The 15,441-nt window shown below is 43.0% G+C and overlaps 1 protein-coding gene across 1 annotated transcript in view; it reads right to left on the bottom strand.

The window, feature by feature from the left end:
* Positions 1 to 15,441, bottom strand: part of LOC128701560 (carbohydrate sulfotransferase 11) — a 29,768-nt gene that overhangs the window by 13,598 nt on the left and 729 nt on the right. The gene's annotated exons all lie outside the window — the stretch shown is intronic.

Below are 15,441 nucleotides of genomic sequence, written 5' to 3' on the forward strand. Positions count from 1 at the left end.
AATAATAATAATAATAATAATAATAATAATAGAGGAAGGGGTAACGACCCCCTTGCTACCCCCTGTTGTAGCTAATTTCTCAGCAATAATAATATAATAATAATAATGATATTTATGAGCAAAATAACTCAACTTTCCTAAATGAGAATTTAGTTCATTAACCCTCACGTGTTTAGCGCATTTTTTTGCACAAAGGGTAAACAGAATTATAATTCACCGGCATTCTGTACCTAAGCAAAACTGAAAATATAAATCATATTATTATTATTATAATCAAAAAGAAGCGCTAAGCCACAAGGGCTATACAGTAATGTAAATCATATTGATATTAAAGCCATATACTATACAGACCATAAAAAATATAAACAACCGTGCATTCTAGTATGATGTTGAGTGAGCCCGTGAAATACTAGCTGACTTTTTGAGTAGCTGACAGCTGTCATTTTCATCGTCTAGATTCATCCATGACAGCTGTGAGACACTGACAGCTGTGGAGTCCGTTGTAGTTTTGAATTATTTAATCAAACTGAATACACCCGCAGCGTGCGGAAATCAATCAATATTACACAGTTTGTATTAAAAAAATTGCGAAAATCAGTGGTTTCCCAAAACTCAATATTTACCATTTGTAAACACAAAATCAACAAATTTAACATTATTTTTTTTAAGAATGGTGGTGAGGAACAGAAGGGAGAAATGGTGAGGGTGTACTATATTATTAATCATGAAGAAGCGCTAAACCCTAGGAATGAGTGGTAATCAGATTTGAATCTTGGATCAAGAGCCCTCCACCAGCATCAAGGGACCCCCCTTGAAGAGGGGGGTGTAAGTCAGAGAACTTTATATAAGGTACAGAGGGGAGAAAAGCTGGGTAATGTTACGCAGGGAAGTAAAAGGAGGACTGAGAAGGTATGGTATTAGGGCACACAGAGAGGAAATTGTACCCTCTGTTAGGGAGCAGCAACACTAAAAACCGCAGACGTAGCAGCAAGAGCAACAACAACAGACTGGTAACCTCAGCAATAGTAGCAGCAGCAGCAAAAACGGCAGTTAGTACATCCCATTTACACGGAGTTCCTCCGGAGGTCACTGGGCGGCCAGGTCCCAGACTAGGCCGCCTTCTGGTTGCTAGCTTGAGTTAGTTTAATATGTTTATTATGCACCCCATACCCATTCTGTGGGCGGTAGTCAAAAGATTAGAGGTATATAATTGGTCCAGGGACTGGACTCTAAAGTTTTGATAGCTGAACAAGTTACAAAGGTAATGAACTAGATCTGGTCACAATCATGACAAGTTACAAAGGTAATGAATCATAAACACGTCCATACGTGGTTACAATCATGAACAAATTACAGAGTAATGAGCAGTTAACAAACATTGTAGGAAACTCATCCATTGCCCCAACAATAGATGTTGCTAGGTGCCTGTCCCTTCTCGGTAGGACAACCAGACAGCCATTGCAAACAGCAGCAGGTTGCGCCAGGATCTACTGCTTGCAGGAGCACCATCGACCCTCCCTAAGAGGTCCAAGAGGTCAGCGACTCCGCTTAGCATCCCGAGGGAGAGCTGCCCTGGGGACGTGTCAACGTCCTGGTGAACGTCAAGTTGATTGCAGATTCCAGGCCCTCTGTAAAGGTGAAGGTGCAGCAACTGTCATCTATGTCTGCTGGGAGGGGGCTGTTGGTAGTTCCCACCTGGAGCCCTCCGAGTGCCCAGACGTCCACCGTGCGCATGGATGTTGAAGCTTGAGGAACTGAGTGCACACTGCCTGTGGCAAACCTGACAAGTTGTTAGTGCCGCTGCACACAACCCAACCGGTTGATCAGGAACTGTTTTGAGGAATCTGTCGAGTTCCCTCTTGAAGACAGTTATAAGTTTGTTGGTAACCCCCCTTATGCATGAAGGGTGGGTTCTGAAGAGTCGTACTCCCCTAACACTTATCGAGTTCTCTCTCAATGTATTCATCGCTCCCTTGTCTACCAAGACACTTACGTTCTTTAGTAATTTCGGTGTTCAGGTTTGGGACTATTTCCTTCAATATCTCTCAGGTGTAGATTATGACGTATCCTTCCGGCTTACATTCTAAGGAGTACAGTTTTAGGGACTTGAAGCGCTCCCAGTAGTTTAGATGTTTGAATTTATACAAGCTGTAAAGGTTTTCTGTACATTTTCTAGCTTAGCAACATTGCCTGCCTTGAAGGGGGCCATTAATACACAGTAATATTCCATCCAACATAGAACGAGTAACCTGAAAAGTATCGCCATTGGCTTGCATCTCTTGTTTTTAAGGTGTCAGAGCTTATTGTTAGGGAAGTACTGAAAGTGGGTTGGGCAAATGTTCTTTTAGCAAGTTGGTATTGTAAAGGACCTGCCAAGTATGGGCCAACAGGCCTACTGCAGTGTTCCTCCTTTCTTATGTTCTTATAAACAAATATAACCGTGTGTATTAAGTGTAGTCAAGTCTCCAGCAGCAGCCTGACATGGGCACGTCTCCTTGCCTGACAAGGGCAAGCCTGTTCGTGCCGGCGTAGCTCCTCCCAGGCCGGATAGTGGGGATCAGGTCTCCTCGTAGTTCACAACGACGCAAAGCTATCGTATGACTCGACTGGATTTTTGCCTAGCAGGATTTTTTTGGGCAAAATTGGACACGTAAGCACTGCGCTGCTGCTCTATTCGATATGACAGTTATATAGTGGGAACAAAAGCTAGCTATGTTCTCTATATTCCGTCACACTTAATGGATTTCAATGGTCCAAGTCGGACCGAAAGGTACTCATTATCCTATGTGCGTGTTATTTTTGTGTATTTTTCCAGTCATGATACTGTGCCTTTTTATACTTGTCAAGAAGAATTTAGCAGCTGCGGGAACTTTAAAAGTTTCGTTCTAGCACAGCTGAAGTTACTGTTACTTAGGAATTACCATCTCTAAGGATGATTTATTCCATACACAGGAGATATTTTTTTTTTTACGGCGATGTCTTCATCACTGAGTGCGGCAACAAAAATATGGGAGAAAAAAGAAAAAGGGAGGGGGGCGGAAGAGAAATTTGAATTATATTATATATCTAAATTCGTAGCAAAATGGTTCAACATGTAAACTATGCAGATTCACTGTCGCAATACCCATAGTCTTTCTACATTTTAAAACTACATTATTACCTGGAGTTTACCTGGATAGAGTTCCGGGGGTCAACGCCCCCGTGGCCCGGTCTGTGACCAGGCCTCCTGGTGGATCAGAGCCTGATCAACCAGGCTGTTACTGCTGGCTGCACGCAATACAACGTAAGAGCCACAGCCCGGCTGGTCAGGTACCGACTTTAGGTGCTTGTCAAGTGTCAGAACCTTCACGGCGCGCATAACGGAGATAAAACACCTTAATTACTGGGAGCGCTTGAAGTTCCTGAACCTGTAATCCCTGGAACGCAGGCGGGAGAGATACATGATTACATACACCTGGAAAATCCTAGAGGGACTAGTACCGAACTTGCACACGAAAATCACTCACAACGAAAGCAAAAGACTCGGCAGACGATGCAACATCCCCCCAATGAAAAGCAGGGGTTACCTGGAGGTTATTCCGGGGATCAACACCCCCGCGGCCCGGTCCATGACCAGGCCTCCCGATGGATCAGGGCCTGATCAACTAGGCTGTTACTGCTGGCCGCACGCAGTCCAACGTACGAGCCACAGCCCGGCTGATCCGGCACTGACTTTAGGTATCTGTCCAGCTCTCTCTTGAAGGCAGCCAGGGGTATATTGGCAATTCCCCTAATGCTTGATGGGAGGCTGTTGAACAGTTTTGGGCCCCGGACACTTATGGTGTTTTCCCTTAGTGTACCAATGGCGCCCCTACTTTTTATTGGGGGCATTTTGCATCGCCTGCCCAGTCTTTTACTTTCGTAGGGAGTGATTTCTGTGTGCAGATTTGGGACCATTCCTTCCAAGATTTTCCAAGTGTAGATTATGATATATCTCTCCCTCCTGCGTTCCAACGAGTACAAGTCAAGTGCTTCCAAGCGTTCCCAGTAGTTAAGGTGTCACTAGCACGTTAAGAGACAATACAATAAGTGTCAGGGGCCCGAGACTGTTCAACTGCCTCCCAGCATACATAAGGGGGATTACCAGTAGACCCCTAGCAATCTTCAAGCTGGCACTGGACAAGCACCTAAAGTCAGCTTTTAACATAGTGAGCTTTTGTTCTCATTAATTATCGTGTAGAATTAGGTAACAGCACTACTGCTGTACCCACTGGAAAAGGAAGATAAAATTTAATGAGATTCACTATATATTTTACAGTGGTAAATCCTTATACATAATTAGTACAGGCATACAATATTAGTAAATTATATAGATTTAACCTAATACAACTTGCTTCCATCCTTTATTAGGCTAGTTACTCAATGTACCAAGCTGTGTGGTAAATATTAATTCGTAAATATTTTGGAAAATGAGTGACATACGAGAGGGTCTTGGGCAGGGGCAGGATGGGGAAGTGTTACTGTTTACGTGGAGGTTGGGGTCCAGGGGTAGTCTGTCTCGTCTCAAATAACCCCCTGGTTTCCCCTTTGTCTTTACGGAACACATTTGCAAGGTCATAAAGAGTATCACATTGATTCAATGCCTTCAAGGGGGATGGCAAGGTGATGGTGAAGGGCACTTAAATTAAGGAACTGGAGCAACAATCCATTCCCCAAGCCCTGAATGACTCTCCCTGGTGTTTGCACGTCCCCATGAGTATAAAACAATAAATGAGATTTAATATGCATCAGGTCTCTTACTTTTTTCCCCCTACTCCCTTTAACAGGGTTTTCAACGTCGGTATAAATTCGAATAATTAATTGGATCCTGAATTCGAAAACTGTTTGGAGGTCAGGTAACATCGATCATATGAGGTACACTTTTTTTAGTAAGATCGTATTTTTGTTTTACAGATCTATTTGATACTTGCATGTCCTTTGAGGTTATTTTACGAATAAATCCTAGCAAAGTCACACACCTGAGAGAACATAACATAATCCTTTCACAGTCAGCCACGCTGCACCTCCCACACCAGACTTGTCCTTCCTGGGGCCTTCCTGCCCAACCTGCTGACACCCAACACACCTACCTGACTCCCTCCACCCAGTGCACATAACCACTGCCCCCTCCACCCAGTGCACATAACCACTGCCCCCTCCACCCAGTGCCCCTAACCACTGCCCCCTCCACCCAGTGCACATAACCACTGCCCCCCTCCACCCAGTGCACATAACCACTGCCCCCTCCACACGACATCCCCACTTCCACCCTGTACACCCACTCTATTCTTCAACCCAATACGCCCATTCCCCCCTTCCCAACACACCCACTTAGCCCCTGATTCCAAAAGTGGAGGGTAGATTCAATTCTCTGGATCAAGAGCTCTTCCCCGACATTGTCATTTCCTTTGAAGGGGCCATGTGGCCCAGTCCCTGGGCCCAGTGCCACATTGACTGACACACACTATAGGTATGGCCGGGGGCACAAACCCTACATCACCCACGAAATCAATATAGCCGGTCAAACAAAATTTATAGATTGATAGAATAACTTATAAAGATAAAACCATCGCTGCTATACACTTCTTGATTCTCCGGTATTCTCCCGGCCCGGGCCTTTTCCAAGTGGTGGCCCGGCCTTGGCTCCCTGTCTAGGGAGTGAGAGACCTAAGTCTCCCATGGGAGGAGGTACAAGTACCTCCTCATCGTTGGGACCAACTGTCCCCAGGCCTAGCCACATTTCCCGCCCTCATGGGGCTCGTAGGGAGAAGCTAGGCCTCTCTGGTCTGCCATCCCAGCCCCAAGAGGGTTAATGGGAATGACAGTCTTGTGAGCTGAAAGCTCTGGCTCAGGCACCTACCCTACCCTAGAAGAGTTAGGCATGGTGTTGATGTGTTATACACCTCACTAGTGTGTTCAAATATAACAGGGCCCAACTGTTTATATCAGTAACAGGATATTTATGTTGTGCTTTTTAGGAAGAGTCGGTCAAACAAGCCGATATTCTCGAAAAAAAAAATTATTAATAATCTCATTCATTGACATATATTTTTGTGAATTAACACGAAACGCATTTTTTCCAAGACTAACTTCAACCTCACCTAAACTTGATGAAATTAATGTAATATAATTTAGCTTAGTCCTACCTGCCCCAATGGAAATATGCCACATCGCTTCGTTTTTTTCTTTTTTTTTTTTTTTTTTTGGTAGGGAAAGGCTGGGGGGGGGGGTTAATAATCAGAATAAATTCTTCAACTATACCAGCTTGTCTGCCTAGAGTCTAGACGTAAACAAGCAAATGAAAGTGGGCAGCAGTGGCGCCAGGCGCAGAAGTAGATGAGTTTCCCAGCCGCTGCTGGCTTACCATCATATATCTCACCACTGGCTTACCATCATATATCTCACCACTGGCTTACCATCATATATCTCACCACTGGCTTACCATCATATATCTCACCACTGGCTTACCATCATATATCTCGCCACTGGCTTACCATCATATATCTCACCATTAGCTTACCATCATATATCTCACCACTGGCTTACCATCATATATCTCGCCACTGGCTTACCATCATATATCTCGCCACTGGCTTACCATCATATATCTCACCACTGGCTTACCATCATATATCTCGCCACTGGCTTACCATCGTATATCTCACCACTGGCTTACCATCATATATCTCACCACTGGCTTACCATCATATATCTCACCACTGGCTTACCATCATATATCTCGCCACTGGCTTAACATCATATGGATCACAGCCACAACTGATGAGTTATGCTTACGCAGATACTACGATAAATAGTCCCAAATATATTATATTCACAGGAAAGAGCTTAGTTAGGTTAATACAGGGCCTAGGAAATGGGAGGCAGTCAGGTAACTAACTTCTTGGATAAAGAGCCTTCACCAACATCGTGGCACCTTCCTTCCCCACACATGTGAAGGGTGAGAATATCGCTTCTAGGTGTGTGACTTGTTGACCTCTAACTGATGTGTGGATCTGACCTTGAGTCAGCTCACTGCATGATCAACACACTTGATATCAGATTAACTAAGCTCCTGGGAAATTGCTATGTGTAGTCTGATCACGCAAGTGTTAAGAATGAGGGAGGGTTAAATCGTTGATCTGTTGTTTAGAAAGGTCACTTATACCTGCCACTGTATAAGAGCCTGACATAGTGCTTTGAGTGTATTAAGTCAATTTGCTTGCCCACTCATGTCACTCATATACGACCACGTTGGCTACACCAGCTCATCATGATGTTATGATAAAAACACACACGTATGTTATGCCCCAAAATGAGGACCATAGCATGGCTTTACTAGCTATAACGGAATGAGTAAAAGGCATCCGTCGATCTTGCAGTTTATTATAACAAAGGCGTGAACACAGGAACTGCAGCCGCACACATCCTGGCAAACCTAGCACCAGATTTGAAGTGAGAGTAGGTTGGGCCTCAGGGGGAAGCCTGGACCATCGCAGGCCTATCATGCATTAGTCAACTGAACATCTCTAACACAAGGGCGAGAATGTTATATACGGCTTTAACGGATTTTCCCTGATCAACGGTAAACAGTTACAAAGGGCTACACAGGTGTCAACACTAACATTACAGACAGTAATGCTAGTGAGGCTACTGATTGCGCTTATAATTTTTAAAGGGGTGGACCGGTAAGCCAGCGGAAGGCATCGGTCAGATGACCGAGGTCATCATATAACTAAAACCCGCATCAGGAAATACCTGTCCTGTTTCCTGATAAACCTTGTACCTATCTAGTAAGACTGGACGCTGTAGCAGTGCTAAGCGTCGATACACAAGGAACGTGGATTGTAAACTTAAAATTACCACAAAACCAAAGTAATTCAGTTGATACAAAAAGTATTTAATACAGATATATAATCAACAAAAAATCAACCTTAAATAAATCAACAATTTACCCTGGAGTCTTTCAATGAATTCTGGATTAAAATATTTATAAAAGTGAAGAGTTGGAAGTAATCTACTGTGTACAGGTTAGGTTAGGTAATGTTTGTCAGGAAACAGGACAAATATTTCCTGATGCGGGTCTTAAGTTATATGATGACCCACCATTGGAGCTTTTGGTCATCTAACCGAGGCCTTCCACTGGCTTACCGGTCCACCCCTTTAAAAATTGGGGTTATAATACCGCACACACAGGCTACAATCTGTCGGAATCCAGTGTTCGTGGAAGAGCTTAATATTGGCCCTAAAAAGAGCTTAAGCATAAACTGTATGTCTCATACACACAAAACATTGAATCAAAACTATTACATGGTCCCATGAATAATTAAAACAGCATCATGCAAAGAAAAGTTATGGGAGGTAATCAGGTTTAATCCAAGGAAGAACAGGGCAGCTCCTATTCCCTGGAACAAAAGTCCTTCACTGACTTGAGTGTAATAGCTACAAAAAAAAAAAAGTGAACAAATTGCCCAATCACGTCAAAGCCCTGGTAGTAACCTTGCATCAAGCTGCAGAGCCCTGGTAGCAACCTTGCGTCAAGCTGCAGAGCCCTGGTAGTAACCTTGCGTCAAGCTGCAGAGCCCTGGTAGTAACCTTGCGTCAAGCTGCAGAGCCCTGGTAGTAACCCTGCGTCAAGCTGCAGAGCCCTGGTAGTAACCTTGCGTCAAGCTGCAGAGCCCTGGTAGTAACCCTGCGTCAAGCTGCAGAGCCCTGGTAGTAACCTTGCGTCAAGCTGCAGAGCCCTGGTAGTAACCCTGCGTCAAGCTGCAGAGCCCTGGTAGTAACCCTGCGTCAAGCTGCAGAGCCCTGGTAGTAACCCTGCGTCAAGCTGCAGAGCCCTGGTAGTAACCCTGCGTCAAGCTGCAGAGCCCTGGTAGTAACCTTGAGTCAAGCTGCAGAGCCCTGGTAGTAGCCTTGCGTCAAGCTGCACAGCCCTGGTAGTAACATTGCGTCAAGCTGCACAGCCCTGGTAGTAACATTGCGTCAAGCTGCACAGCCCTGGTAATAACATTGCGTCAAGCTGCACATCCCTGGTAGTAACATTGCGTCAAGCTGCACAGCCCTGGTAGTAACATTGCGTCAAGCTGCACAGCCCTGGTAGTAACCTTGCGTCAAGCTACACAGCCCTGGTAGTAACATTGCGTCAAGCTGCACAGCCCTGGTAGTAACACTGCGTCAAGCTGCACAGCCCTGGTAGTAACATTGCGTCAAGCTGCACAGCCCTGGTAGTAACATTGCGTCAAGCTGCACAGCCCTGGTAGTAACATTGCGTCAAGCTGCAGAAAGCAAAGTGACTATTTGTTTTACTACTAATGATGCACCTCAGCCAGTAGGTGAACTTGTCCAAAGTGAAGTATGACCCTGACTTTAATATTATTATTATTTCCTGATGAACGTTACCTAACCATCGAGTCAACACTGCTGGGACAAGTGTAGAAGTCTTCAAGAGAAAGTTGGACAAGTATCTCCATCTATTGCCAAATCTCCCAAGCTGTGATGGGTATGTGGGCCAGCAGGCCGCCAGCCGCAACAGACTGCTTGACCACACAAGCACCAGACAAGCCTGAACCAGGGCCGGGCTCCGGAAGTAGAAAAACTCGAAACTCATCAAAGGCATATTGGTATCTCATACCATTATCTATCCATCATTCGGGTTGAGAATTCAAGAAACACAAGCAGCATGGTGTACCGTCACAAGACCCTCGAGTCCCCACCCAGGGTGCGACCCACAAACGTCAACTAACTCCTAGGTATCTAATTACTGATAGGTGACGGGGTAGAATGTGTTTCAAAATTTTGCTCATCTCTCTCTGAAGAAGCCTGAACGTAAATCTTTTCTGTTTTGAGCTGGACTGCTCTACCGTCTGGTCACAGACCGGGCCGCGGGGGCGTTGACCCCCGGAACTCTCTCCAGGTATACCACTGAGGTACGAGGTACCTAGATAAAAACCTAACACTTATATAAATATTTACTACATTTAACATGTAATATAACACATACTTGTGATATACTTATCACATTCAATATACGAGTATATTCACACAAAAATATTACGTCTATGTAGTATAGACGTGGATCAATGGTCTAATATGAAACTGACAAATGTCAGTCTATAATGTCTGTATCCTATTCGACTCTCACTCTCGCCCACACACTCGAGCTCATCTCGGCTCTAGAACTACACATTGGAAGGAACTGAGTATATAGTAGGATAGAGGATATACATATTAGAAGAATACTACATATAGATAGATATATAGATATATTATAGATATATAGATTATAGATTAGGAGGGAGATATAGGACAATATAGATACAGACCTTCTACAGTATTATTATATTGGGATAGAGATTGAAGAAGAAGTACATTACAGAAGTATTATATATTATACCCATATATTATTAGATATTACAATATTATAGGATATAGATATATAGATAGATTACAGGATTATTACATATTATATTATATTATATAGGAGATAATATATTAGATATATATATATATACAATATATTATATAGATTACATATTATATCACATACACACACCAGGAGGTGTCGAATCAGACCTGCATGCCAATTTTCTAAGAGGTGGTAAAGGACACACAACACACCCTTCGATATATAGGCGATTGTACACTCAAACACAGAAGGAAATGGGCAGGTCATTAGCAGGGATTACCTTATGAAAGCATCCATATGCGGAGCCTATCAATGGAATGGCCTATAAAACCAAAATGCCTACCCACTCACAACTCAATATCCTTGATCTACAGTAATTGAACAGGTAGAATACTTTGGCAGATGAAACTATATTTTACCCACGAATGTTGGACTTTACGTGGACAATCACTTAAGACTGGAAGGATGCTATGATAGGAAAGAATGCATGGCCGAGTTCTCGGCAGCTGTCAAAAGTTGACTCTGGGTTGTTTATAGAGTGACTGTTATATCCCAGCAGGAGTGGCTGGCTACCACTGGAAATCTGCTATGGGTCGTCAACTGATGATGACGGACACACCTCTCAGTAATGGTACAGGTCCTCTTCAATTATCACTACCTTTAACTTCTTGCCTTACACTTAGGGAATTTCTGCGTTGTATGAGACAGAGACAAAGAGAAGAGGAAACAGAGGGAACAGGAAAGAAGAGGAAGAAGAGAGAGGGGAGGAGAGGGAAGAGGGGAAGAGAGGGAAGAGAGGGAAGGGGAGAAAGAGGAGGGAGGAAAGGGGGAGAAAGAGGAGAGGGAAAGAGAGGTGCTAGTCAGAATAGAAGCCCTCCAACAAGCTTGACCATTATTCTTAAGCTACCATTTCATTCACAAACCTATAGAGTCCCTAGATAACACTATAAGGATTAACTTTAAAAAATTACCTTTATAGCACTACCAGCCTATCATGATTCCCAAGCACTATTATTATGAAGGCATCACTATTTGTAACAGACCCTTAGGCTCGATCCTATACATCGCTTAAACAATTCGAGGACTGCTATAGCTTGAACACCATATTTCAACACGCAGAACGAATTCTAACTATAGGATTCACTTCCACCAAACTCCATTATGATTACAAAGCAGTGATCCTGATACCAACCTCATAACTAAGAATGACGTTCAAATGAATCTACCAGCAACCTGTACGTACCATCACCACAGCAGGAACAATCAAGGCCACCCATTCTCACTGCCAAGGCAACAACCACTAACCTAATCTTTAACTACAATGATCGAATCTAAGCAAGCCAATTTTGATGACCGCCATAGCGAGAACCTAAATTCCTTACACATGACCAATCATGACCCATCAATTACTAACTGAAGCCTGGCTGAGCCTGATAGTACAGATGTCTATGCCCATTCCTGGTTAACAGCCATCAATTACACAACCTGGACCAAGAACCCAACAGGGTTGCACTAGCCATATACTGACTCAGAACCAACCTAGGAATGGTATCACTAATACCTTACACAGGATGAACATGGGGAATATACCAATAGGCTAAATTCAAATCATACCTACAAACCTATCAACATTGGATGAAACCATCTACAGTAAGTTCCACTAGTTCAAACATTAGCCAATAGTCCATCTAGGAAGTATGATAACTGATGCACGCCAATGAACAAAGATCACTTAGCTACAAAAAACTTCTCCAGGTGACTTCAATATATCTGCAAGACCAGGACCCACCTGTTAACTGAATTCACAAAAGCCAACAATAGAGTAACTGTATGGTTACTACAACAGTAACACCTACAAAGGAAGTTACAGAGACTAGTGTCCCTACCTTGACCACAATCTGGACCAACAACCATATCACGTTTATCCAGGCCCATCAATTACAGATAATGCCACAGACCACTACCCTACTCCTCATGAAGCAACGCTTGGTAAACTACCCAGACAACTACTAGAGTTGCTTCAGACTACAATTGAGGCAACCATTAATAACTTCGCAACCAGCAATTAGCAAACCCCATTCACTTGGCTTTGAGCTTAAGAAATCTGTAAGAACAATTGACGAATGTATTAATAATTTTCTAAAAAGACCCAATACCTCGTATAACAAGCACTACCTAAAAAACTACAGATGACAGCAAAGTAGACTAGACCTTGTAATCCTAATCAGAATTAACATTTTTTTCCCAGCATTCTCATCCATAAATACAAAACACCAATATGAAAAACAATGGTACTAGAATATCACAGTAAACCAGAGACCAAACACCGTTACTCGTCAATCCTAACCAAGCCTGATAAGAAAAATACACGAACGGTTAATTATGAACGAACAAGGGATTATCCAACTTTGTTACGAAGGTGATAAAAAGACCTTAGGAAAACCACTATCTGATTCTGGGAACAAAAAAGGATATTCACGAAATAGCGAAATAAAATTAGCAAAATTCAGATGAACCAGCCCCCAGATTCACCAACAGGAGCAGCAAACAGAATCTCAATGATCTTCTCACTATAGGACAAAACCTTGTCCCATAAAATCCCAAGCTCAGATACCCCACCAAATAACTACCTCTGCAGCAACTACCGAACACACTCTTCTAGCTCGACTAACTATAGTATCCCATATAATATCAATGCACTACAAGGCAGAGATAAGTACCTTACCTATATAATAGTATCACAAGTGCTATATCCAATCATACAGCACTATAACATCCATTGAATATCCACCTTATACAGTACTCATAGCAAGGGTCACTGATTCCACAGGAGAGACCACAGAGTTGAATAACATAGGCCAATATCCAACACACCCTATATCATATTGGACTAATTCACACAGATATACTATACCTTATATCCCCACATATAACCCCTACCAATAGTTCAGGCCTAATATACTAATGATGATATTATACACATGATATAGAACATATATACACTACAATAGAGAAGTACCCACTGGGGATATTCATTGACTTTACGTAGATGATACAGTTGACCATGACTTGATCCACATATTATTATCACACTATATTATGAAGGGCATATCAATTACCTCAAGTCATACACCTCAGCAACAGAAGCCAATATATATACGCATGGGGGCCACTATTATGCACAACCAATTACAGTTGAGTATCACAGGAAGTATATTGGAAGCCATTATATTATATATACATAATGACCTTCATGATTCGCAATTGCCACCCACACTATGCAGATGACACTACATACGTCGTTCTGAATCACCGTAGCCCAGGTCAACTTAGCCAAGAACTCATAAAATTAAGTCCGAATTACAGAAAATTATCTTACCTGGACGTTTAGGACTAACACTTACACTTAAACAATTCAACCAAACCTACTTCATTTTTCAGTTTTGGCAACCAAGAAGCTTACAGATGTCCCTTACCTTAACCATCAATGATAAACCAAGGAATCAACCTATCACAGCCTAACAGAGGAAAATTCAAGAATCCACCCTTGATAATAGATTTTCTACAAATCAATAACACATATACAAACATTTCTAAGAAAATCCAAGACTATAGGCATACTTATTCGAATGCAGTACTAATGTTTTTCCACAGTCAGAAATTATTGGCCCTATATCACGAATCTTATTTTACCCCTTATCTTCACCTATGGCCAAAATGAGCATGAGGGCTCAACAAGCCAAGATTAACCATCTCAAGACCTACCTAATTACCCAACAAGGCTGACAGTTAGAATAGTATGATTCTACTACAGGCAGCACAACTCACCAATATTCAATACACTACTACTCACCATACAAAACTATCCATACTTATTACTGCACCTATACACACCCACACAACAGGAACTCTGAATCAGAACCCTCCTCAAACATCACAAGCCAACCTCAAGCAGAACACATCACCACAACACAACAGCACACATCACACTTTGATGTTCTCGATATTCATAGGCACCTGTCACACTCCAAATGCACAGGAAAGGCCTAAAATCTGGAAGGCATTACCTGTTATATAAAGACCACTACCTGTATCCAGATTTCAGAGTCGCCTACTCCCAAGTAATCACTTACACCCTCCACCCAAAACCAAAATGATACTGAACTAACTGAACCTTATAAATTGCAATATCCTTAAGTAACATACAAGTTAATAATCATAAATGTATTTTACCTATACAAATCTAACTATTACCCGCCCCCAAATACAACGACCTAACACGTGAATCCATTCACTTAATGACCTAGATGCTATGATAAGGAGAATGCACTTGGCCGATATTAGCAAGCTGTGACATTAATGGGGTTTTATCAACTGACTTCATCATTGTAGATTAAGGCTTAAGTTAATATGGCCCCAGCAAGGGTGGCTGGCTTATACCCTATAATGTAAGGCTGGCATACCCAGCTGCCTTAGCTGTATTTTTGGACACCACCTCTGCAATGTGTGCAACATAGGTAATAAATAAATAAATAAATCACCGAACACAAGGGGAAAGACACGAGGGGAAGAGAGGAGATAGAGAGGGAGAGAGAGAGACAGAGAAGAGGGAAAGGGGAAAGGGGAAAGAGAGGGGAAAGGGGAGAGGGGAGGAGAGGAGAGAGGGGGAGAGGGAGAGGGGAGAGGGAGGGAGAAGAGGGGGAGAGAGAGGGAGAGGGGAGAGGGAGAGGAGGAGAGAGAGGGGAAGAGAGGAGGGGAAAGAGGAGGGGGAAAAGAGAGGGGGGAGAGAGGAGAGAGGGGAGAGAGGGAGGGGGAGGGAGAGAGAGGGGAGAGAGAGGGGAGAGGGGAGAGAGAGGGAGAGAGAGAGGGAGAGAGAGGAGAGAGAGAGGGAGAGAAGGAGAGAGAGTTAGAAAAGAAAGTGGAAACAACCCAGATAGCAGGAAAAAAAAGGTTAAAAAAATCACAATTGTGTTTTATTGTTAGCAATGAACTACCGAAGTAAAAGTAGACCCAATACA

This window comes from Cherax quadricarinatus, chromosome 78, assembly GCF_038502225.1.
Source record: "Cherax quadricarinatus isolate ZL_2023a chromosome 78, ASM3850222v1, whole genome shotgun sequence".
Classification (NCBI taxonomy): domain Eukaryota; kingdom Metazoa; phylum Arthropoda; class Malacostraca; order Decapoda; family Parastacidae; genus Cherax; species Cherax quadricarinatus.